Source organism: Leptonychotes weddellii, chromosome 8 (assembly GCF_054177405.1).
Source record: "Leptonychotes weddellii isolate Sample4059 chromosome 8, ASM5417740v2, whole genome shotgun sequence".
Lineage (NCBI taxonomy): Eukaryota > Metazoa > Chordata > Mammalia > Carnivora > Phocidae > Leptonychotes > Leptonychotes weddellii.
The window spans coordinates 2,298,760-2,321,417 of NC_138376.1; the positions used below are offsets into that span (position 1 = coordinate 2,298,760).

The window sequence follows — 22,658 nt, forward strand, 5'->3', positions numbered from 1 at the left end:
TCCTACCTGTCCTAATTCAGACTTTAGGGTAACAAAGTGTCATTTTGGAATCTTTAAGAAAATGAATCACATTTCTTTTTTTAATAAGAATAAGAAATTTTATGCAATCCAGCAATTTCATTTCTGGGTATTTATCCAAAGAAAATAAGAACACTGATTTAAAGGGATACATGCACCCCTGTGTTTACTGCAGCATTATTTACAATAGCCAAGATATGGAAGCAGCCTAAGTGCCCACTGATAGATGAATGGATAAAGAAGATGTGGTGTGTACACACACACACACACACACAGACACACACCCCATATATACATATACACGTATGTGAGATATATATATATACACCATATATATATACACAAACACACTCTCTCTCTCTCTATATATATGTATAAAGCCATAAAAAGAATGAAATGTTGACATTTGCGACAACCTGTATGAACCTAGAGGGAGGGTATCATGCTAAATAAGTCACATGGGGGGGCGCCTGGGTGGCTCAGTCGTTAAGCGTCTGCCTTCGGCTCAGGTCATGATCCCAGGGTCCTGGGATCGAGCCCCGCATCGGGCTCCCTGCTCTGCGGGAAGCCTGCTTCTCCCTCTCCCACTCCCCCTGCTTGTGTTCCCTCTCTAGCTGTCTCTCTCTCTGTCAAATAAATAAATAAAATCTTTAAAAAAAAAAAGTCACATGGAAGAATTAATATTGTTAAAATGTCCATACCACCCAGAGCAATCTACAGATTCAATGTAAGCCTCATCAAAATACCAGTGGCATTTTCACGGAACTAGAACAAAGAATCCTAAAATGTGTATGGAACCACAAAAGACCCTGAGTAGCCAAAGCAATCCTGAGAAAGAAGAACAAAGCTGGAGGCATCATACTCCCTGATTTCAAGCTCTGCAAGAAAGCTAGTAATCAAAACACTGTGGTACTGGCAACGAGAACAGACACAGATCAGTGGGAGAGAATAGAGAGCCCAGGAATAAACTCACTCATGTGGTCAATTAATTTATCACACAGGAGGGCGCCTGGGTGGCTCAGTCGGTTGAGCGACTGCCTTCGGCTCAGGTCATGATCCCGGAGTCCCGGGATCGAGTGCCGCATCGGGCTCCCTGCTCAGCGGGGGGTCTGCTTCTCCCTCTGACCCTCCCCCCTCTCATGCTCTCTCTATCTCAGTCTCTCTCTCAAATAAATAAATAAAAAAAAAAAAACTTATCACACAGGAGGCAAGAATATACAACAGGGTAAAGACAACCTTTTCAGTAAGCGGGGTTGGGGCTACTGGACAGCTCCGTGCTGGAGAATGAGGCTGGACCACGTTCTTACACCACACACACAAATAAACTCAAAATGGGTTACAGACTTGAATGTAAGACCTGAAATGCTAAAACTCCAGGAGAGATGCCGGGAAAGTTATCCATGGTGCCTCATGTGGAAGAGACGTCCTCTACACTAAGGACTGAGGATGCTCCCCGTGAGGTCATTACCTTGACCTTGGTGAGAGTAATCACCAGATGGCAGAAGGTGCTGGAGCTGCCACCAAAAATGCAGACCATACTTTCAAGGAGACCATGAAAAGGAGCGTCCAAGGGCTGAAGAGGCCTTTGTTTAGGATGAGAGGAACTTGAGTAAGTTAATGTCAGCTGGGACCTCCCTGCCTCTGAGACACGTGGGTAAACTTGGTCCAAAGCCACGGCCAGGGCTCTCGGAGCTGACTTCAGTGACTTGTGAGACCTTGCTCACTCATGCTTCTGTCCGCTGTCACATCCACACCTGTGTCTCAGGCCCACCTCATGGCAGCTCAGTGCGAATCTCAGCCCCTTCACTGGTTTCTACACAAACACATGTACTCATGGGAACAGTAAGCCAAGCATCAAAAATGTCAGAAGAAACTGTCAGGACGTCTGGAGGTGTTCCTGGCAAGGGGTTTACATGGCTGCCTTAGTTCTTCCAACTGGTGGGCAGGAGATAAGAATGGATGGGAAGGAAGATGAGATGGGGGCGGCAGGGTGGTTCACGGACTCAGTATTCCCTTTGTCCTCTGCAGACATTCAGCTCCCCAGAGCACCCTGTTACTTTGGTGTTAATAATAATTGTACCAATTTTATTTAAGCACTTTGGGCAATTTTTTCAAACTTGTGATGATCCCTCCGTTTCTTCAGACTCTTGCCATGGCTTCTTTCACCTGCTTTGGTTGAAAATGGGTGATCTTTGATGACTTTGTATTACCTCCTTCAACATTTTGTCCTCGCCCTCCAGTTTGCTCCTTTCCTATGGCTCAGCACTGACACCTGGTGGCCTGTTAGTATAAAGCCGCAGACCGGCTGGGACAGACCCCAGGAGGGCATGGGCTTGGTGGGGAAAAGCAAAGCAGAGGCTCAGGCTCCTAAGCAGTCAAGCCAGGAATGCATCCTCTTAGGGGACCCTCGGAAAATAGGAAAGCCTTTGACCTCAGAAATAGACATGCTTCTTTGAGAGCTAAGTGAATTTAGCCAGAAACTAAACTGGGAATGAAAGCTGATCAGGATTTTGAAGAAAAAGAAAAACAAAGAAAAGCCCTCCAGATTAGGGAGAACTAGGCAAAAGAGAATCCGAATATAAAAACTTTTGGGGAAGATGTGGGCTCTTGGGTAAAACTTTTTTTTTTCCAGCAAATATGTATTGAGGACCTTCTATAGTTGGCTTACTAAGTAGTCTTGCTTCCGTGGGGGATTAAGTGTGAAGAAATTTTATTTTTTTCCCATCATTGCTTTCAGTCATGCTCTGTGAAATATCCCTTTCCCAATCCTTGATGAAATCTTGGCCAGATTTAGTAACTTTTGGTTACCAGAAGTCCATTGTGTTTAAAACTTCAATAATACCCAATTCAATTCTCAAATATTACCATACCCTCTCCACTCCAGGCACTAGGTCATAAAGAAAGTCTTCACTTTAAAGAAGTCATAATTTTTATTTATTTTTTTAAATAATTTTTTATTTATTCATTTGAGACAGAGAGAGAAAGAGAGAGAGAGAGCATGAGCAGGGGGAGAGGCAGAGGAAGAGGGAGAAGCAGGCTCCCTGCTGATCAGGGAGCCCAACATGGGACTCGATCCCAGGACCCTGAGATCATGACCTGAGCTGAAGGCAGACGCTTAACCATCTGAGCCACCCAGGTGCCCCAAGAAGTCATCATTTTTAAAACTGAGATATAATTGACACAAAGTGTGTTAGTTTTAGGTGTAGAATATAATCATTTGATATATGAATTCTTGTGGAGCAAGAATATCCTGTCCCCTTCAAGGTCTTTCTAGCTGGACTAAGAATCAGATTGACATGAGACAAATTAAGCAGAGAAAATCAAATTTAATAACATACCTATGGGGAGTCCATATATGTACAAATCCAAAGACAATCAGGCAAAACGAGGCATATACGTCATCCTGAACTAAGGAGAAGGGGCTCAGTGTCTGGGACTTTGGAAGGAAGTACAATTACAGAGGAATAGGAGCAAGGGCAGATGTTTGGTAATCAGATGTTTGCCCTGCCATACAGATGGGTCACTCAGATAACATTTATCTCTAGTAATAGCCCTTATTCTGGGAAAGACTCCCAATTTAGATTCTTCTATGTAGCTGAGGGAGGCACAAAAGTTTCTCTCGATCCTGCAGGGTCTCAATTGGCTTCAGCTCAAAATAATCTTCATGCCGAAGAGGCCCATCTTGGGGCAGCCTGCCCTCGGCTCCTAGAGTATATATTGCAAGATGATTATCAGAAAAGTTTAGTTAACACCCATCACCACACACAGTTACACCTTTTTTTTTTCTTGGGATGGTAACTTTTAGGATTTACTCTCTTAACTTTTAAATTTACAACACAGTATTATCAACCATAGTCACCATGCCATACATTATATCCCCGGGACTTATTTATGTTATAACAAAGAAGTCATAATTTTTAAGAATCAAAGTTACATAAACCATATTATCTGACCATATTGTAATAATGACATCAGAAAGAAATGATAAAAGGACGGAAAAGAATCTAAATGTTTGGAAACTTACAAAGACATTTCCCAATGGTTGTGGGTTAAAGAGTAACCACAGTAGAAATGACAGAGTATATCCCCAAAGGGCTGAGAAGGTTCTACAGATCTGAACTTGTGAGATTAAGTCAAAGGAACATTTGTAACCTTATATGCATTTATTTAAAAAATAACTTAAAATCTGGAAATGAAGAAATGAAGCTCTTTACTCCTGAAGCTATTGAAAGCATGAAAGGGTAAAGAATGTAGAAAGAAGGTGGGCACCTGGCTGGCTCAGTCGGCGGTGACTGCGACACTTGATCTCGGGGTTGTGGGTTCGAGCCCTATGGTGGGTGTAGAGATTACTTAAAAATAAAATTTTTACAAAAGAAAAAAGTAGTAGGAGGTCATAAAAAGATAAAATAAAAAAAAGGGAGGTAATAAAAAGCAAAAAATAATTAGAAAACAAACCAAACAATAAAGACAATCAAAAAATGAAAATCTTCTTTGTAAAAAGGAAATGATAAAACTCGCCATCTTCTAAGGAGGTGGATAAAGGATAGAGGCCTAAATAAACAATATTAGGAATGAAAAATGGGTATAACTACAGATACGGGAGAGACTTTTAAAAGCAGGAGACTACTATCCATAATTTTGTCAATAAATTTGAAAACTTGCACAAAAGGCAGTATCTTTTAGAAAAAAATATAAAACCAATTCATATTAATTAAACTAATATTAATATTAAATCAAATCAAGAAGAATTAGACAACCTAAAAAGAACCACAGTTGATACTTAGAACTTCTTTCTTCTGCAAAGTGTTTGTGGTTTTCTTTGACTTTCAGCCGTGACCTCAGCTCGCCAGGATTCTCCACCCACCGGGGTGACTCAAACCTTTATTTCTGAAGGGTCGCATCCTCAGCAATCTGGCTTTTTCTTGTTTGATGCAGTTTTTCTATCAACCTTTTTGTCTCCTGATTGCAGCTGAGTAATGATTGCATTTAGCAGCAGAGTTTTTACACATTGTAAACATTTTAAACTATGTCCAATTATCTGTACAGAGGTCTTCCTAAAGGAAAAATTCTCCTGAAGACACTTATGAAGGTTAAGTGCTATGGTCTTCATATTTATGTAAATATTAAGAAATAATTAGGAAAGATGATCTTTGTCCTTCCAAAAATGTTTTTCATTCTAAGGCATATAATATTAAAATCTAGAAGACGTTAGGCTAAGTAATACTTCTCTTTTCAAAAATTACTTACCTTTCACCTTGTATTACCTGAATAAAGCAGATGAGTAGTATGGTTCTAACACATCAGAACCGATCAAAATGACTGGATTTATGAAGTAACATATTTGTGTGCCGAAAAGATCTTATTAACTTAATTTAATGAGAAAAATGGCATACTTTATAAAAACTATAAATCCTGTACTGTTATAGGCTAAAAAAAAATTGTGAAGGAGAAAAGCACTGAGATTTTCATTTTATAAAAACACTATTTTAACATCTGACATAAAAACAGAGCTAAAAAAACACAGGGCAATAGCTTTAGTTTTTTAAATTTTGTGTTTGATTTACTAGTAACAGTCCAGAAATGCGAACCCTATCCCTATGTGTTTCATTTTTATTCCAAAACAACAAATTTAAACCGAGAATATTCTGTCTAATTCAAAAGCATCTGAAATGCTCATTTCTGCTCTCAAATAAGTATTTCATATAAAATGGTGCTCAGAGTAAAGTGAAGAGCAGCATATTACTGTTTGTTGTGGCACAGTTTCTATTTTCATACTGACGAATGCCTATTTCAATTTTATTTTTTAAGTTGTCTTCTAAGATCAGCTTGGAATGGAATGACAGTACAATGTGTCTTGAGACCTCCACTTCAACTTGCTGGCCCCGGACATTCCCAGCTTTATGCTTCTGTAATTTTACCTTAAGCAACATCCAAAACCAAGGTGAAAATCGGGTATGGAGTTAGAGGCATTCATTGGATGTCATTCTTTTTTTTTTTTTTTTTAAGATTCCATTTTTAAGTAATCTCTATACCCAACGTGGGGTTACGAACTCACATCCCCCAAGATCAAGAGTCACACGCTCCGCCGACTGAGCCAGCCCGGGGCTTCCCAATGTCATTCTGCGAAAGGTCTGGTTTCTGTTGGGTAAGGAAGAGCCCAAAGGCTGTGACAGTCTGAGTGTTATTTATGCCATTTAATTCAGCTGGATAGGTTTCTGTTCTGAAACTTGTAAAATGTCTGTGAGCCTGGAGTGGAGTTTCTGGCTGACACCGATGGAAAGACACATCCCCTGCGTGACACGCCTGAGAATGTACCATAGGCTGTTCATTTCCTCATGTTGTTGGTTTTCAGAAACTTCCAGAAACAGCTGACCACATCGTGGAAGTTATAAATCATGTGTGGTGATGTCTCCAAACTTCCTAGAGCCAAGTCCAGCTGAGTAAACTCAATGCTGCGGCGGATGGCAGAATCCTGATGTGCCGGGAAATTCTGAAAAGACCTCACACTGGTAGGTCTCGCTGCAGAGAACTGACAGGCACAGCTGGGTCACAATTGCGACCTGCAAGTGTGCGGGGAACGTGCACTAGCCTCGTCCTCCGACGCTGATTCTGCCGTGACTGACCCACCCCGTGCCTCTGTCCACTGCACCTGCTGCTGTGGTTAGGACCACCGACCCTGCAGCTTGCGTGGGGAGCCAGAGATTGTTGCTGCTGGTGATCTGAAATCATGAAGGTGCACTCAGAGAGAATCTTGGACATAAGTCAGGATTTCATCTGATATGCCAACAGAGAAAATCCTCATCGAAAGGTAGATCTGACAATTTCTCACTCTGCTGCATTTGTCGAGTATCTCCAAAATTAGTGTCTAAGTTTTTCCTAGTCCTATATAAGTCACTGTGAACGTCATATGGAAAGAACCTTATAGGATATCCAGAAAGCATCAGGTTTATTTCCTGAGATGAACAAATTGGCTCATGGTTTAGGTCACTATCATTTCCTATTCGGCACAATATTATCTTGTCAGTTACTGCCTTCATGCCTAGATTTATTTAAAAGGCTTCTTTCAAAGGCTGCAGCCTTTGAAACAGGGTAGAGAAACCCGAACTCGTTCTGTTGCATCATGGTACCAAGAAGGGAACGAAGATTGAGGGATCCTTATTTAAAGTCAATTTGGCAGCAGGTGTTTTCCATTGAGCTACCTTTAGTCCTCATTAGTACAGGATCCTTTATGGCTGGGGAAGAACATAGGTCATCCAACACAGCTACTCCGGTGGTCAGCGTTAAAGGGAGCTTCCGTTTTGTTCTTGTGAGCGCTCTGTTCCCTCTTCGTTTGGGACAGTTCTTGAGTTTCCAGTGGTAATAACCTAGCTGCCATTTTTAAAAACGAAGAGTGCCCTCGGTCAAGCCCAGGTTCACTGCCTTTCTTTGGTGAGAAGTCTGTACACCATCCTGCCCTTGTCTTCAGGTTTAATCGTCTGAACATGGTTCTTGGCCCAACGAATCGTCTTAGCAGCCTGATCCTGCCATGCACAATTCTGCTTTGATATGTTCTAGAACAAGTTCTCCTTTGACACCCCAGACAGTAGGTGTCAAGTCTAGTTTGTGGTTCGTTCTAAAGATACATTTTTTTGTTCAGATTTCGACTATGAAATGGAGGTGGGAGTAAAGATTCAGCTTTCCCTTTCTTGTTCTGCTCAAGATACTTTAACCCTACCCCCCCCCCCCACCCCCTTGGAAATCAGTGCCGGGAATCTGGAAGAATAATCCGGCAGATTTCTTCATTGGCGGATGAACCACATCTCCGTACAAGAAGGGTTTCTAGGGGAAGGTGGTGTGGGTTAGGACAGATTTTGGCAGTTGAGAGGTCATCAGCCCCGTCAACTCTTTTGGGAGATGGTGCCCAGACACCAGGTTGCTGCTGAAGATCAGTCCCTATGGCTGGGGCATCCCCTGCGCTAATTTGCTTGGATCTGGACTATCTGAACCAATCAAGACGGCAGGGGAATGGGATTATCCTGATTGGCTGAGCGGGTTGTCAGTCTCAGGAAACCCCATAGCTGTTACCCAGGGCAAGAGGTGGAATGAATATCCGGAGCCAGTGATTCTGCACATAGGCATGGACTGTTTTCTATATATGCATTTGAGACCACACTGTATGTACAGCTAAACTACGGTTAGCAATTTTGTTGTTGTTTATTTTGTTGTTGTTTAGAGTAGCATTATTTATATTAATAAAAATACGTGACACAAGCCAAATACTCAGCAAAAGGGGAACAACGAAATGGGATACCCATTTGGGGACGCATGGTAGCCTTAACTTTCCCAAAGCTTGGAAATGACTGGGCGTGAAGCCAATGGTAAGAAGTCATGTTTATATGGTGTTGTTTTCTAATTCAAAGCCATCTCTGGTTATGTCTTCCTGACGAAGAGGATGTGGACCTTGGGCGAGGAAAGGTGTTCTCCGAAATAACATTCGGCACCGCACTGGACGGTCAATCAGGTCTAACAACAACTTCATTATTCCCCTTCACGCTTTTCAGATTTTCAACGATGAATGTGCGAGCGAAGGGCTTTCTTGTATTCCTGGTAAGTCATGTTTTATTTGTCCTCTTAGTCATATTATTTTTCCTCCACAAGAGCACTAGAATACACACACTGTGCTGGGAAGTAGCCTCAATAGGGTGAAATAAAAGTGGAAAAAAGTCACCTGACAATGATATGAGGAGGGAGTTAACTCGGTAATGTTCAAGGCCCCATTCCTGTTTTTAAAAAATTGTGGTAAAATATACGTAAGACAGTTCATCACGTTAACCTTTTTTGAGTGTACCATTCAGTGGCATAAAATACATTCACACTGTTGTGTCACCGTCACCACTAATCGACAGAACTTTTCCGTCATCTCAAACTGAAACCCTGTACCCATTAAACACTAACTCCACCTTCTCCCCTCCCTTCAGCCCCTGCTAATCGCTATTGAACTTGCCTCTTCTAGAAACCCCTTATAAGTGGAGCCCTGCAGTGTTTGTCTTCTCGTGTCAGGCCTATTTCACTTTGCATAACGAGTTCAAGGTTCATCTGTGATCAGAATTCACAGGTTCAGCATGTATCAGAATTCCATATCTTTTTAAAGGCTGTGTTGTCATATTCCAGTATATGGGTGTACCCCATTTTGTTTATCCATTGATTCCTTGATGGACATGTGGGTTGTTTTTACGTTTGGCTATTGTGAATAATGCTGCCTGTGGACACTGGCGTATAAATAGCTGTCTGGGTCTCTGCTTTCAGTTCTTTTGGGTCTATACCTAGGAGCAGAATTGCTGGGTCATAAGGTAATTCTGTGTTTTGGAGGAAACACCCATACTATTTTCCATGCTTAGTCGAACCATTTTATATTTCCAACAGCAATACACAATGGTTGAAATTTCTCCACATTTTCCCAACACTTGTTAGTTTCTGGGTTTTTTTGGGGGTGGGGTGGGATCATAATAGCCATCCTAATGGTTGATAAGGAAAATCTGTGTCCTAAGATGGGCCACGGAGCCAGCAGGAGAGTCCCAGTCCTTGCCTCAGGGCTCTTCCGGGTTCCTCTCCCTGCCCTGCTTCACGCACACCCCAAAAGTGCCAAGTATGTGGAAGTGGAAGTGAATAAATTGCCCCCTTTGTGCTCCGAGCTCAGACCTTTGGAGATCACTCTCCTCTGAGCCCTCCGGCGTTAAATAAACCTACTGTCCTCCAAGGTCTCCGGGTGCCTCTTGGTTCTTCCATCAGGCGATCCAGTCCAGGTTCCGTAACAGTGTGAAGTGGTGTCTATCTCATTGTGGTTTTGATTTGCATTTCCCTAATGATTAGTGATGGTATGTAGTCTTCGGTGGAAGGTTTCTTTCACTTAACAAGTGGAATCTTGGGACTCATCCACATGGTTACAAGCATTAGCGTTCCTTCCTTGTTGCTGAGTGGTATTCTGTTGTGTGAACGTGGACTGTTTAACTCTTCTCTTATGGATGGCCCCCTGAGCTGTTTGCTCTTTGAGGCTATCATGAATAAAGATCCTAATGGAGCAGTTTGGTATGTTCTTTTCTGTGGATATGTGCTTTCATTTCCCTCAGATAAATATCTAGGAGTAGAATTGCTGGTTTACAGTGTGAGCATCTGTTTAGGTTTATAAGAAACTGCCACACCTTTTAGAAAGTGGCATTAAATTGTGCTCCCCCCAGTAATGTACGAGAATTGTGGCTGAACCACATCCTTGCCAGCATTTGGTGTTATAGTCTTTAAATTTAACCATTCTGATGGGTGGTAGTAGTATCTTATTGTGATTTTAATTTGTGTTTTTTTCCTGGGACTGTGATCATTAATCCTTGATGATTAGTGATGTTGAACATCTTTTCGTGTATTTGCCATCGATACATCTTCCTTTGTAAAACATGTGTTCAGATATTTTGCCCATTAATTATTTGGATTGTTTGACTTTTTTTTTATTGAGTTGTAGGAATTCCTTATCTATTCTAATTATCAGTCTTATGTAAAATATTAGCTTGGTTTGTGGTTGTCTGTTCATTTTTTTAATACTGTATTTTGATGAACACAGTTTTAAATTTTGGTAAAGTCTAATTTATCAATTTTTCCTTTATAGTTATGGCTTTCTTTGTCATTTCCAAGAAACTTTGGCCTGTTCCCAAGCCAACAAAGGTATTGTTCCGTTTTTTTTCATAAGCTTTAGAGTTTTATCCTTTATGCTTAGACCTATGGTCTAGTTCATGCTAACTTTTGTGCAGATATGAGGTAAAGATCGGTATTTCTTTTTTTCCCATATGGATGTTCTGTTGATCCAGTACCATTTATTGGAAAGATATTTCCCGTCGGACTGCTTTGCCTAGTATTAGCATTGGCAATTGGAGTGACCTTCCTCAGTGCTCTGCAGATCTGGTTCCATAATGGAAGAGGGGAGCATTGGCTGTTGACTTCTTCTTTTTTTTTTACAGGTTAAAAAAATTTTTTTTAATTTAAATTTAACTTAATTAACATATACTGTATTATTGTTTCAGAGGTAGGATTCAGTGATTCATCAGTTGCATATAACACCCAGTGCTCATTACTTCAAGTGTCTCCTTAATGCCCATCAGCCAGTTACCCCGTCTCAGTTAAGTGGGCAGGGGCATGCTCACACACAAACTATTCCTTGGGGAGAGGAGCAGGGACCGGAGCTGGGTGCGCCCCCTGCTGGCCGAAGCGAGGAAGTCTTCGCTTTGTAGCGGCATTCTGGAGTAACTGTGTTGGGCACAGAGCTGTTCCTTTTTGTTGCCTCTGTGTTGGTGGAGAAAGTCCTGAGATGATTCAGGCTTTCCTCCCACTGTCTCTGCAGCCCCCTCAGTTCCTTTTCAAATATACTATATAGCGGCTCCCCTTTGCATACAAAGTAAATTTCAAACAACCAGGCATGGCCAACCGGGTTTTTCATAGTATCATTCCTGCCCTCTTCAAACTTCAGTGGGTTATTGTTTCCAGATTCAGTGAGATACTACATATCGAATACCTAGTGGGAGGTAGATGTATCAGTGAAGGAATTTAGTTGCAAAAACAAAAAAGGCAAACCTACTTGAGTTCGTGCAAGCGGTAAAGAAATTTGTTAATGGACATTGGAAGTTAAAAATACGAGGATCCAGGACCAGTGCCAAAGTACATACTGAACGCACCAGTGCCTGGACGGAGGCCTGGACTGGGGAGGGAGCTGCCAGGCTGGCCGGAGCTGCAGCTACAGGCTGAAGCCTCACCGCCCCCCTCTCCGGAAACGGTTCTCCCTGGTGCCTCCTCTTCTTGGGACTCCTCTCAATTGATGATGGACCTGAGTACGTCCGGTGGACAGGCTCCAGGTCCCGGATCTGTACCCCAGCCACACAAAGGAGGTTGGAGGGTGACTTTCTGGCTTCTGTGTTGGGAAGGCAGGGACTCAGTGGGGAATTCCCCAGATATAAAGGGTATTAAAAAGTTGCCAGAGACGTTGGCTATGGTAGGTAATCAATCCGTAGTGCCTCTTTTCCCCAGAGAAAACAACGTACTAGAGTAGGCGTGTAAACAAACATCCGTGCTCAGCGTAGACACTGTATCTCTTGTGAAATGCACTCTGAAAATTTTCACACACACAATAAGCTTCAACTTGGTCCACTTCACGGTTAACCCTGTTTTAGTTGTGCTTGTCCTTGTTTCCCCATCTCCCCCTCCCCACCCATTATTTTGAAGCAAATCCCAGACATAAAATCTTTTCCTTCATCTCTTGGCGTGTATCTCTAAGAGATGAATGGCTTGTGAAGTTTTGATTATGGAGAAGCATCATAGCGTAGCCACCTTTCTGGTGTTTGCCTGAGCACTCAGATTGTCCTTCGGGAAAACAAATATTTATCTAGTAAAGATATTGGAAGAGAAAGCTCACATTCTTCAGGAGCTGACAACCTATTCATTCACTCATCTGTTCATCCATTCAGCAAAAGATTAGTAGGTACTAGTGACTTTTCCCACACTTGGCTTGATGCAGAGGTGACCAAAAATATAGTCGTTGCTTTTATGGAGCTTTGAGAGACCAGACAAAGGCCTGAAGTGTTAAATTAACAAAGCACATGTGAACTATTAGTCAATAAACAATAAAGAGATATCATAAGGCAGTAGGCATTTGATCACAAAATGAGTCAAGAAAATAGTAGACAAAAATCTTATTTTTTAAAAAATATTTTATTTATTTATTTGGGAGAGAGAAGGAGAGAACAAGCAAGAGAGCACAAGCAGGGGGAGCAGCAGAGGGAGAGGGAGAAGCAGGCTTCCCGCTGAGCAGGGAGCCCAACACGGGGCTCGATCCCAGGACCCTGGGATCATGACCTGAGCCAAAGGCAGACACTTAACTAACAGAGCCACCCAGGTGCCCCCAAATCCTCTAACTTTTAATGGAAGATTTTTTGATATGCCAATTCACAGTGACTCATAGGTAGAAATCACATACCCATTTAAGGTAATCAAATGTTTTTGACTGTGGATTATTTGATCCAAGCACTGAAATTTGAAACAAATTTTAAAACAGAGAAAAAGAACACTGCCCAACATATTTGCTAAAATTGCCTCTCAGGGGAAATCATAAAAGCACAGAAAGCCCCCAAACATATCATTTATTTGTAGGCAGATTTTATATGTTGTTCAGAGTTATATCACTCCGTAGGGATATGCTTAAGGATGTGTAACTTCAATGATTTCCAAACCCAAAGTGGCAGGTATCTGGCTCATGGCTATAACAAGTTGGTGTGGCTGTGAGGAAGGAAATACAAGCCTTCCGGTTTATAAGTAAAACATATAAATAATCCCAGAACTGAGCTGAGTTTTCAGGTTTTGTAAGTGCAGCAAGTGACCTCCAAGCTCTCCACTTCTATCATTTTTCAGTAGAGATTGAATTGCAAACAATGAAAGAGCTCCATGTGGACCAGACAAGACAAGATGGTCTAGTGCTTTGGACAATCCTCAAATTGCTGAACTCTGAATCTAAACATATTATGACATACATCAGATAGCATGTCCTAAATCAACACTGTCCAAGATATCTTGAGTGTAGATGCTTGGACGTATGAATTATGATATTTTGCATAGAAAGAAAGGGCAAAAGTTATCACCCCAAAAGTGAGGGTAGAGTTACCCAAGTATGGCCACCTGGGCTGGGCTGGGCAGAACCTGCTGATGGATCAGGCACTTGGCTAGGTTCTTTCTTTGTCCAAGTCATGTGATTTGGAAAGGACTATCAAAGACTGTGGGAGTGACCAAGAAGCTCAAAATCAAATCTCCATTTTAAAGACCTTAGACCAGGGCATCCAAACCCTTCCTTAAAGACAGCAATTGAATGAGAACTGCTATAGTGACAGGGAAAACTCTTTCTATGGATTGTTTTGGGTTGGCCCTAAATTTTCTTGGAAGATGCTGTGAAAAGTGAAGAAAGGGACAAGAAATGCAGTGCCTTTGTCCACAGAAGGGGGCCGTCTTGCCGGAAGTGTGACACTAGGGCTCTGCACTATATCCCCAGGTCTCTGGAGGGAAGATGTGATTTCCTGAAAAGAGATACGGTTGACTGGCTTCACCATTTTCACCATGAAAACAGACTGGAGGCTGCTGATGTAATTTTTATTTTTATTGTACACTTGACTCCTTCTAATTGTTTGCTGGCTGTGTTGAAAAGAGTTAACTTGGTGGGAAGGAATGGTATCCTCTGACAGGCCTGCTTATGAGGTTGTCCCGGGACTAGCAACTGAGAACCTAGATTTTGGGAGGGTGCCCGTGATTAACTGATAAGAGGGGCTCAGTGTGCTGAAACCATTTGTGCAAACAGTATGCTTTTTTTAAAAAATTTTTATTTATTTATGTATTTGAGAGAGTGAGAATGAGAGAGAGAGAGAGCATATGAGAGGGGGGAGGGTCAGAGGGAGAAGCAGACTCCCCGCTGAGCAGGGAGCCCGATGCGGGACTTGATCCCAGGACTCCAGGATCATGACCTGAGCCGAAGGCAGTCGCTTAACCAACTGAGCCACCCAGGCGCCCTGTGCAAACAGTATGCTTTATGCTGAACACCTGATTGTCTTCCGGGAGTCTAAAATTTGGGTATGTACCAAATGGCTTATTCTTTCAGATTTCTTTATATGTATATAGAAATGCATAATTTTTAGGCAAAAATGGATCATATTATGCATATAGTTATGTTCATTCACCAATGTATCTTGGCACTTGGTATTTCCACGTCATTACACATACAGCAATCTCATTATTTTGGGCAGTTATAGGTATCTCCTTAAAAATTTGGCTGAAATGGGGCACTCAGTCATTAAGCGTCTGCCTTCGGCTCAGGTCATGATCCCAGGGTCCTGGGATCGAGCCCCACATCGGGCTCCCTGCTCCGCGGGAAGCCTGCTTCTCCCTCTCCCACTCCTCCTGCTTGTGTTACCTCTCTCGCTGTGTCTCTCTCTGTCAAATAAATAAATAAAATCTTAAAAAAAAAAAATTTGGCTGAAATGTATGAACCAGGTTTGGATCCTGATTTGTTCCAGAATATACATAAGATGACTAGGGGAATTTGATTTCTGACTAGATATTTGATAATATTAAGGAATTTTTAATAAATGTATTAGATTTGGTGATGGGTTTGTAGTTACATTTATTAGAATCCTTATATTTTAGAGATACATACTGAAATATGAGAAGATGAAATCATGATGTCTGGGGTTGGCTTTAGAATCATCCCACTGGGGAGGACAGTATGTGTGAGTTTGAGTGCGTAGGTGTGTGAGGAGGGTGTGTGTGAGTGTAGATGTGAGCTGGTGTGTGAGTGTGTGCAAGAGTTTGAGTGTGAGGGTGTGTGAGAGTGCATGAGTGTGTGGGTGAGGGAGTATGAGAGTGTGTGTGGGCATCAGGGTAGGTGTGAGTGTGTGAGGGGTGTGAATGTCTGTAACTGTAAAGGTGTGTGTGAGGGGGTGTAGCTGTGTGTGGATGTATGTGAAAGTGTGTATGAGGGTGTGTGAAGGGGTGTGAGCGGGTGTGAGGGTGTGAGGGGGTGGTATGAGTGTGTGAAAGAGTGTGTATGAGAGTGTATGAGGGTGTGTGAGGGTGTATGAGGATATGAGTGGAGGTAGAGATGAGTTGTTGAGTTTGGGTCATGGAAGTTGACTATATCGTTCTTTCTAGCATTGCCCAGGGTATATACAATTTTGTATTTTGCATATTGTGTATATTATGGTAATAAGTTGGAAAAACACCTAGGCTTTGATGACTAGTTTTTTCTGATGGGGTTGAGGGAAGTTGTGAAGGAACCTGGGGGTGGGAAGAGGGCCCCTGAACAGGGTTGGCTGATTTTAATAAAGGAATTTTTCCTCCTGGCCTTAGTCCAGGGGTGAGGAGCTTTTTGTTGTTAAAGTTGCTAACTCATGGGAGGAAAAGAAACCAAACCAAGACATAAGCTTTCAATTTAAAAGGTTTTTTTTAATAAACAAAATGTTGACTTTAAAAATTCAAGAATGATCATAAAATTTGGATCACTAAGTAACTGTGATGATCATAATGAGTGAGAAAGAAACATGCCCAGATCAATATTGCAAAACATGATAAATAAAGTGGTGTCAAAAGTGATGTTAGAAGTTGAAGGAGAGAGAAATCAATCTAATTGGGGGGATCAGAAGCATCATGGGACGGTGGTCTGCTTGAAGTCAGTTGTCCTGGATTCAGATCCCACCTCTGCCATAATTAGCTATGACCTAGCACTTCGACCTCCCTGAGCATCAGTTACAGATAAAACCATCATGTCAAACTTACAGCTTTGCTGTATGAGCTGGAAACACTATGAATAACATACCTCTTGACATATGATTGAAGTAATACATAGTGTGGTTATGATATTTATTAGCACTGTGTTTTCGTGTTCATGTATTCATTTCTCACAGAAATAATAATAAGAAGTAATGTCTTTGAGTAAAAAAACCAAACCAAACCAAACAAAAACCCAACCCCTTTCTTGGCTGACCAGCATTCATTCATTCCCTCTTCGTGACAACACCGCCAACTTCAAACACTTCTCCCCGTCGCGTGTAGTCTTGGTGGGAGTGGAAATCCAGTGGGCTGCCTTCCATTCCAGAAGCCCCTTCCTTAGGACCTTGGTGGAGCAAGCTCTCTTTGAAGATTCTGACAAGTGGCTGGCTGATCCCAACGGCAACATCCTGGATAAGACCGTTCCTGCCAGGAATGGATCCTTTCACTCCTGCTGATCTCACCCCTAAAGCTACCTTGGGTCCTGCCAATTTCCACGGCTGGTTCTCGAAACATGCCTACTGGTTTTCAGAGCTGTCGGTTTCCTCACAACTCCCTTGTGCTGGAGGCAACCGGAATTGGGTTTTCCCCATTAGCAAGCAAAAGTCCTTGTTGTCTTTTCCACATTATGGCCAGTTAAGGGCTCCTGGAGAAAGAGGCTGCTGGCCAGAAAGAGGAACAGAAGGGAGTGTAAGCCAGCAGATGCTCCAAGAGCAGGATGGACTTGCGTCAGCCAAGGTCAGCGGAAACTTAGATGCAGACGTCAGGGGGAGACAGAGGAAGAGAGGCCCATTTTTACACCCATCCATTCCCTGCCCCCCACAACCAGCAGATCCACCTCTATCACCTTATCCAGCTTCCTAACAGGGCCTATGCTTCAGGTGCTACCCTCCCCTTTGAAAGGCTCCAAACTGTCCGAGGCCAATCTGCAGCATCACAGGCCTGGTCCATCCATGTGCTTCCCCATCCACTAAGAAGTCCTATCTCTCAACCAACCTGCCACCCCTGCCCGACCCTGCCAACACCCTTCCACAACGGGGTGTGGGGGGGTCTCCATTACTTTCAGCCCTACTGGACACACTTACCAGCTGTGAGCTCAGACCTGCCTTCCCACGGTTGTCTATTGGATAATTGTCTTAGGTTGAAAAGCTCAAGTCAGGATGACCTGAAGTAGGAAATTAAGTCTTGTATCTTTTCATGGAAGTGCTCTTTTTAAAATAGTCTGTACTTTTTTTTTTTTAAAGATTTTATTTATTTATTTGAGAGAGAGAATGAGAGACAGAGAGCACGAGAGGGAAGAGGGTCAGAGGGAGAAGCAGACCCCCCGCTGAGCAGGGAGCCCGATGTGGGACTCGATCCCAGGACTCCAGGACCATGACCTGAGCTGAAGGCAGTCGCTTAACCAACTGAGCCACCCAGGCGCCCTAGTCTGTACTTTTTAATGCAAATATACGTGGACTTAACCATCCGAGCAAATGTTGGACCTAATTCAAATCATTGAGTTCTTCTAATTATGCTGTCATTTCTCCTCATATTTCTGAAACTCATTTTTGGTAGTTTCTTTTAAGCATCTAAAGCCTGATTTTTCTCATTTGGTGAATTTGTTCTGAGTATCTAGTATGCTCCAAGCTTTGGGCCAGGTATCAGTGAAGAAGAGGTGACGGTTCTCAAACTCCTGGCCTCAGAAAGGACACAGGTATGTAAGCAATTAGAAGAAGAGATCCAGATAATCCATTCTTAAATAATCAAGTCTTTTAGGACTGTATATGATTTGCAAAAACTTCTTTACACTATCCCAAACTGTGAGCACATCAACGTCTTGTCAGAGTGGCCGTGTCTGCAGCTCCTCGACTATTATTTCCAGACACTATTTCCAACAAAAGGAACCAGAGCTTTTTTTAGGAGAAATAGCTGATTTGAAGTCTGGAGCAGGGAACAGCCCGATGAGGTCCTTGGGTCAGGCCTGCTCGCTCGCTCTTCCTCTCCTCGTTGCTAGCACTATAGCCTCTCCTGTGTGGACAGATCCCAATCCCAGGAAACTCCAATTCCTATGACCTAGTGCCTGGGGGGAGGATGGGTTTCGGAGAGGGAAAATGGGGAACAGCAGGGGGTAAAACCTCTTTCTTTGTAGTGTATCACACATGGGCACAGATGGGGTTGCGAGAAGGCTGGCAGCCACTTTGAGAAGCAGAGAGCCTGAGGCTGAAGGAATGGGATGCAAGGCAGGATTGACAGGAAGGAGCAGTGAGGGAAAAGTCCCAGAGCTTGGGGATGGCAGGCCGGGAGGAGCACCCTGGACGCCAGTGTGGGTGGGATGGGGCAAGGTTGTGTGTGTGGTGCGGGGCAGTGGTGGTCACAGTGGTGAGCGGTGGAAGGGTACAGAGAGGTGTCCACACTTCTCCTAAATCGGGCTTTGTCTTAGGCTGGTCAGGGTTAGCAAGGGCTCCAAGTGCCTGGTACACGGTTGACTGTGTGGCTGGGAGTTAGCGTGGAATCTGAGACGTTTTCGGAGTGTTGTCTGAGGGCTGAGGTTTGGGGTACGTGCCCTCACGATGCAGGACATTCCGAGGAGTCAGATGCAGAGAGTCACACTACTCCCCGGGGCTACGGGAGTGGCCGGTGTCTGTTTCCTGCAATCTTTTCAGGGGGTTCTTTCCCCCCCACACCATGAATGCTCAGCTGAACCCCGGAGGGGGGCCCCCGTGCAGATCTCCAGGTTCTTTCTGGTGCGGCGCTCTGGTCTTCGGTATCCCGTCCCCCAAACTGAGGTGGGAGTGTATGAAACCTCTGCACGCGAGGGACTGCATTTTCCTTTCCAACTAACGAGCTCCTGAAGTGGGCCGGAAGCAGCAACTGATGACAAATGGTTGCTCCTAACTTTTCTTTTTTTTTTTTTTTAAAGATTATTTATTTATTTATTCATGAGAGACAGAGAGAGAAAGAGGCAGAGGGAGAAGCAGGCTCCCAAGGAGCAGAGAGCCCAATGAGGGACTCGATCCCAGGATCCTGGGATCATGACCTGAGCCGAAGGCAGACGCTTAACCATCTGAGCCACCCAGGCACCCGCTCCTAACTTTTCAACAGAGCCGCCCGCATTCGGGTCAGAGGACGACAGTAAAGTTAGTTAATACGTAGTGGGGGCGGTTCCGTTTAATGGGGCCGCTGATCCTGAAGGTGGTCATCAGAAGTGGTCCAGCTGGTCAGCACCAATACCGCAGGGGTTTTTCTTCTCTTCGTCATCTAAAGCCTGTAATTCCCTCTTCCTCCTTTCTCATAAAAACCCCTCACTTTCCCTGCATGAGTGGCACACTTTTCTGGTTACTCCGGAATCTGTGTTCCCCCAAATTGCAATTCTGAGACCCCGAATAAGACCTTTGTTCCTTTCCAGGTTTGCTTCCTAAATAGTGTCAGAAGTGAGATCCAGGGGCGCCTGGGTGGCTCAGTCGGTGAAGCACCTGCCTTCGGCTCAGGTCATGTTCCTGGGGTCCCGGGATCGAGCCCCGCATCCCGCTCCCTGCTCAGCGGGGAGCCTGCGTAGATTCGAGCCATTGCGCTCTGATAGTCCCCCAATGGCTCCGAGTTCCAGTGGTGAGTCCTCTCAGTTCCGAACCTCCCTCTTTTTGGTTGAGATTCAGCTTAATTTTATTTGGGTGTCTTTCTGGTGACAGCTTCTGTCTGTCTGTCTGCCTGAACTACAGAGAGCTATGTTCTTCCGTCTGGTGAATACTCAGCAGGGTCTTTGTTTTGGAAAATCGCTGCTGGAGAGAGCCCCTGCCTGGAGCCCCAGCTGGGTTATATGTTGTGAATCCATTTTATGTCAGTTTTAGTCTTACCGGACCCAGCTGAGCTGTTGTTGGAGTGGCCACTCTGGCCATCTTTTGAGATCCCCAAATTAGTTTATTTGCATGCACAATTGGAAAAAGAAAAGGAAACCAAGCAATTTGAATAGGAAGCATATTTCAGTTGGTGTTTGGAGGTCTCCAAGAAATGAAATGATTCTCAACTTGCTTCCTTCTAAGAGAATAACCCTAAACCTTCTGGAGCTGAGTCTGACCTCTCTCAGAGACTATCTAAAAAGCTCACTGAGAAACCACTACCGTTCCTCCTTCTCTGTCTCTCTCTCCTGCCCTCCGCCTAGGTATCCTGGTTTGGCTGCCCTTCATTCTGTAATAATTAGACAACCTGGAGGTTCCTCTAGAGCCTCCAGCCACCCAGGCTCCTTCATTTCGTTTCATTTTATTTTATTTATTTATTTAATTTTATTTATTTTATTTTATTCTGGTGTAGTTAACATTACAGTGTAATATCAGTTTCAGGTGTACAATATAGTGATTCAACACTTCATACATGACCCGGTGCTCATCACAAGTGCACCCCTTAATCCCCATCACCTATTTCCCCCATCCCTCCCACCTGCCTCCCTTCTGATAACCATCAGTTTGTTCTCTGTAGTTAAGAGTCTGTTTCTTGGTTTGTCTCTCTCTTCTTTTTCCCCCTTTGCTCATTTGTTTTGTTTCTTAAATTCCACAGATGAGTGAGATCATCTGGTGTCTGTCTTTCTCTGACTGACTTATTTTGCTTAGCCTTATACTCTCTAGCTCTATCCATGTCATTGCAAATGGCAAGATTTCGTTCTTTTTTGTGGCTGAATAATATTCCACGGTGTGCACGCACGTGTGTGTGTTTACACACCACCTCTTCTTTATTTTTTAATTTTTAATTTTTTTCTCAAATTTTTCTTTAAATTCTAGTTAGTTCACTTATAATGCAATATTGGTTTCAGTAGAATTTAGTGATTCATCACTTAGTGCTCATCATAACAAGTGCCCTCCTTAATACCCATCACCCATCTAGCCCATCCCCCCACCCACCTCCCTCCATCAACCCTGTTTGTTCTCTATCTGAAGAGTCTCTTACGGTTTGCTTCCCTTTGTCTTCTTCCCTCTCCTTCCTATATGTTCATCTGGTTTGTTTCCTAAATTCCACATATGACTGAAATCATATGGTATTTGTCTTTCTCTGACTGATTTATTTTGCTTAGCATAATACAGTTTTGCTCCATCCATGTTGTTGCAAATGGCAAGATTTCATTTTTTTGATGGCTGAGTAGTATTCCATTGTACATATATACCACATCTTCTTTATCCATTCATCTGTCAATGGACATCTGGGTTCTTTCCATATTTTGGCTATTGTGGACATTGCTGCTATAAACAATGGGGTGCATGTGCCCCTTTGAATCTGTAATTTTTTTAAAGATTTTATTTATTTATTTGACACCGAGAGAGAGAGAGAGAGAGAGACAGAGAGAGAAAGAAAGTGAGTGCACAAGCAGGGGGAATGGCAGAGGGAGAGGGAGAAGCAGACTCCCTGCAGAGCAGGGAGCCCGATGCAGGACTCCATCCCAGGACCCTGAGATCATGACCTGATCTGAAGGCAGTTGCTAAACTGACTGAGCCACCCAGGTGCCCCTGAATCTGTATTTTTATATCCTTTGAGTAAATACCTTGTAGTGCTATTGCTGGATCATAGGGCAGTTCTATTTTTAGAACTTTTTAAAAATTTTTTAACATTTAGAGGAACCTCCATACTGTTCCCCATATAGTTTGCATTCCCACCAACAGTGCGAGAGGGTTCCCCTTTCTTCGCATCCTCGCCAACACCTTTTGTTTCTTGTGTTGTTAATTTTAGCCATTCTGACAGGTATGAAGTGGTATCTCATTGTGGTTTTGATTTGTGTTTTCCTGATGATGAGTGATGTTAAGCATCTTTTCATGTGTCTGTTGGCCATCTGGATATCTTTGGAAAAATGTCTATTCATGTCTTTCTAAACTGGATTATTTATTTTTTGGGTGTTGAGTTTGATAAATTTTTTATAGATTTTAGATACTATCCCTTTATCAGATATGGCATTTGCAAATATTTTCCCCCATTCTGTAGGCTGCTTTTTAGTTTTGTTGATTGTTTCCTTCGCTGTGCAGAAGCTTTTTATCTTGATGAGGTCCCAATAGTTCATTTTTGCTTTTGTTCCCCTTGCCTCTGGAGATGTGTCTAGTAGGAAGTTGCTATGGTTGAGGTCAAAGAGGTTGCTGCCTATGTTCTCCTCTAGGATTTTGATGGACTCCTGTCTCACATTTAGGTCTTTCATCCATTTTGAATTTATTTTTGTGTATGGTGTAACAAGTGGTTCAGTTTCATTCTTCTGCATGTGGCTGTCCAGTTTTCTCAACACCATTTGTTGAAGAGACTGTCTTTTTTTCCATTGGATATTCTTTCCTGCCTTGTCGAAGATGAGTTGACCATAGAGTTGAGGGTCCATTTCTGGG

General features: G+C 43.1%; 1 long non-coding RNA gene across 2 annotated transcripts; it reads left to right on the top strand.

The window, feature by feature from the left end:
• Positions 1-1,214: 1,214 nt before the first annotated feature.
• Positions 1,215-20,245, top strand: LOC115943546 (uncharacterized). 2 transcript variants are annotated; one of them, XR_014147469.1, is made up of 4 exons: positions 1,215-8,604; positions 10,652-10,707; positions 11,064-17,070; positions 17,951-20,245. It is a non-coding gene; the product is annotated as an uncharacterized LOC115943546 (long non-coding RNA). The 2 variants fall into 2 exon arrangements; XR_014147468.1 differs by having other exon boundaries at positions 11,064-20,245.
• Positions 20,246-22,658: the final 2,413 nt, after the last annotated feature.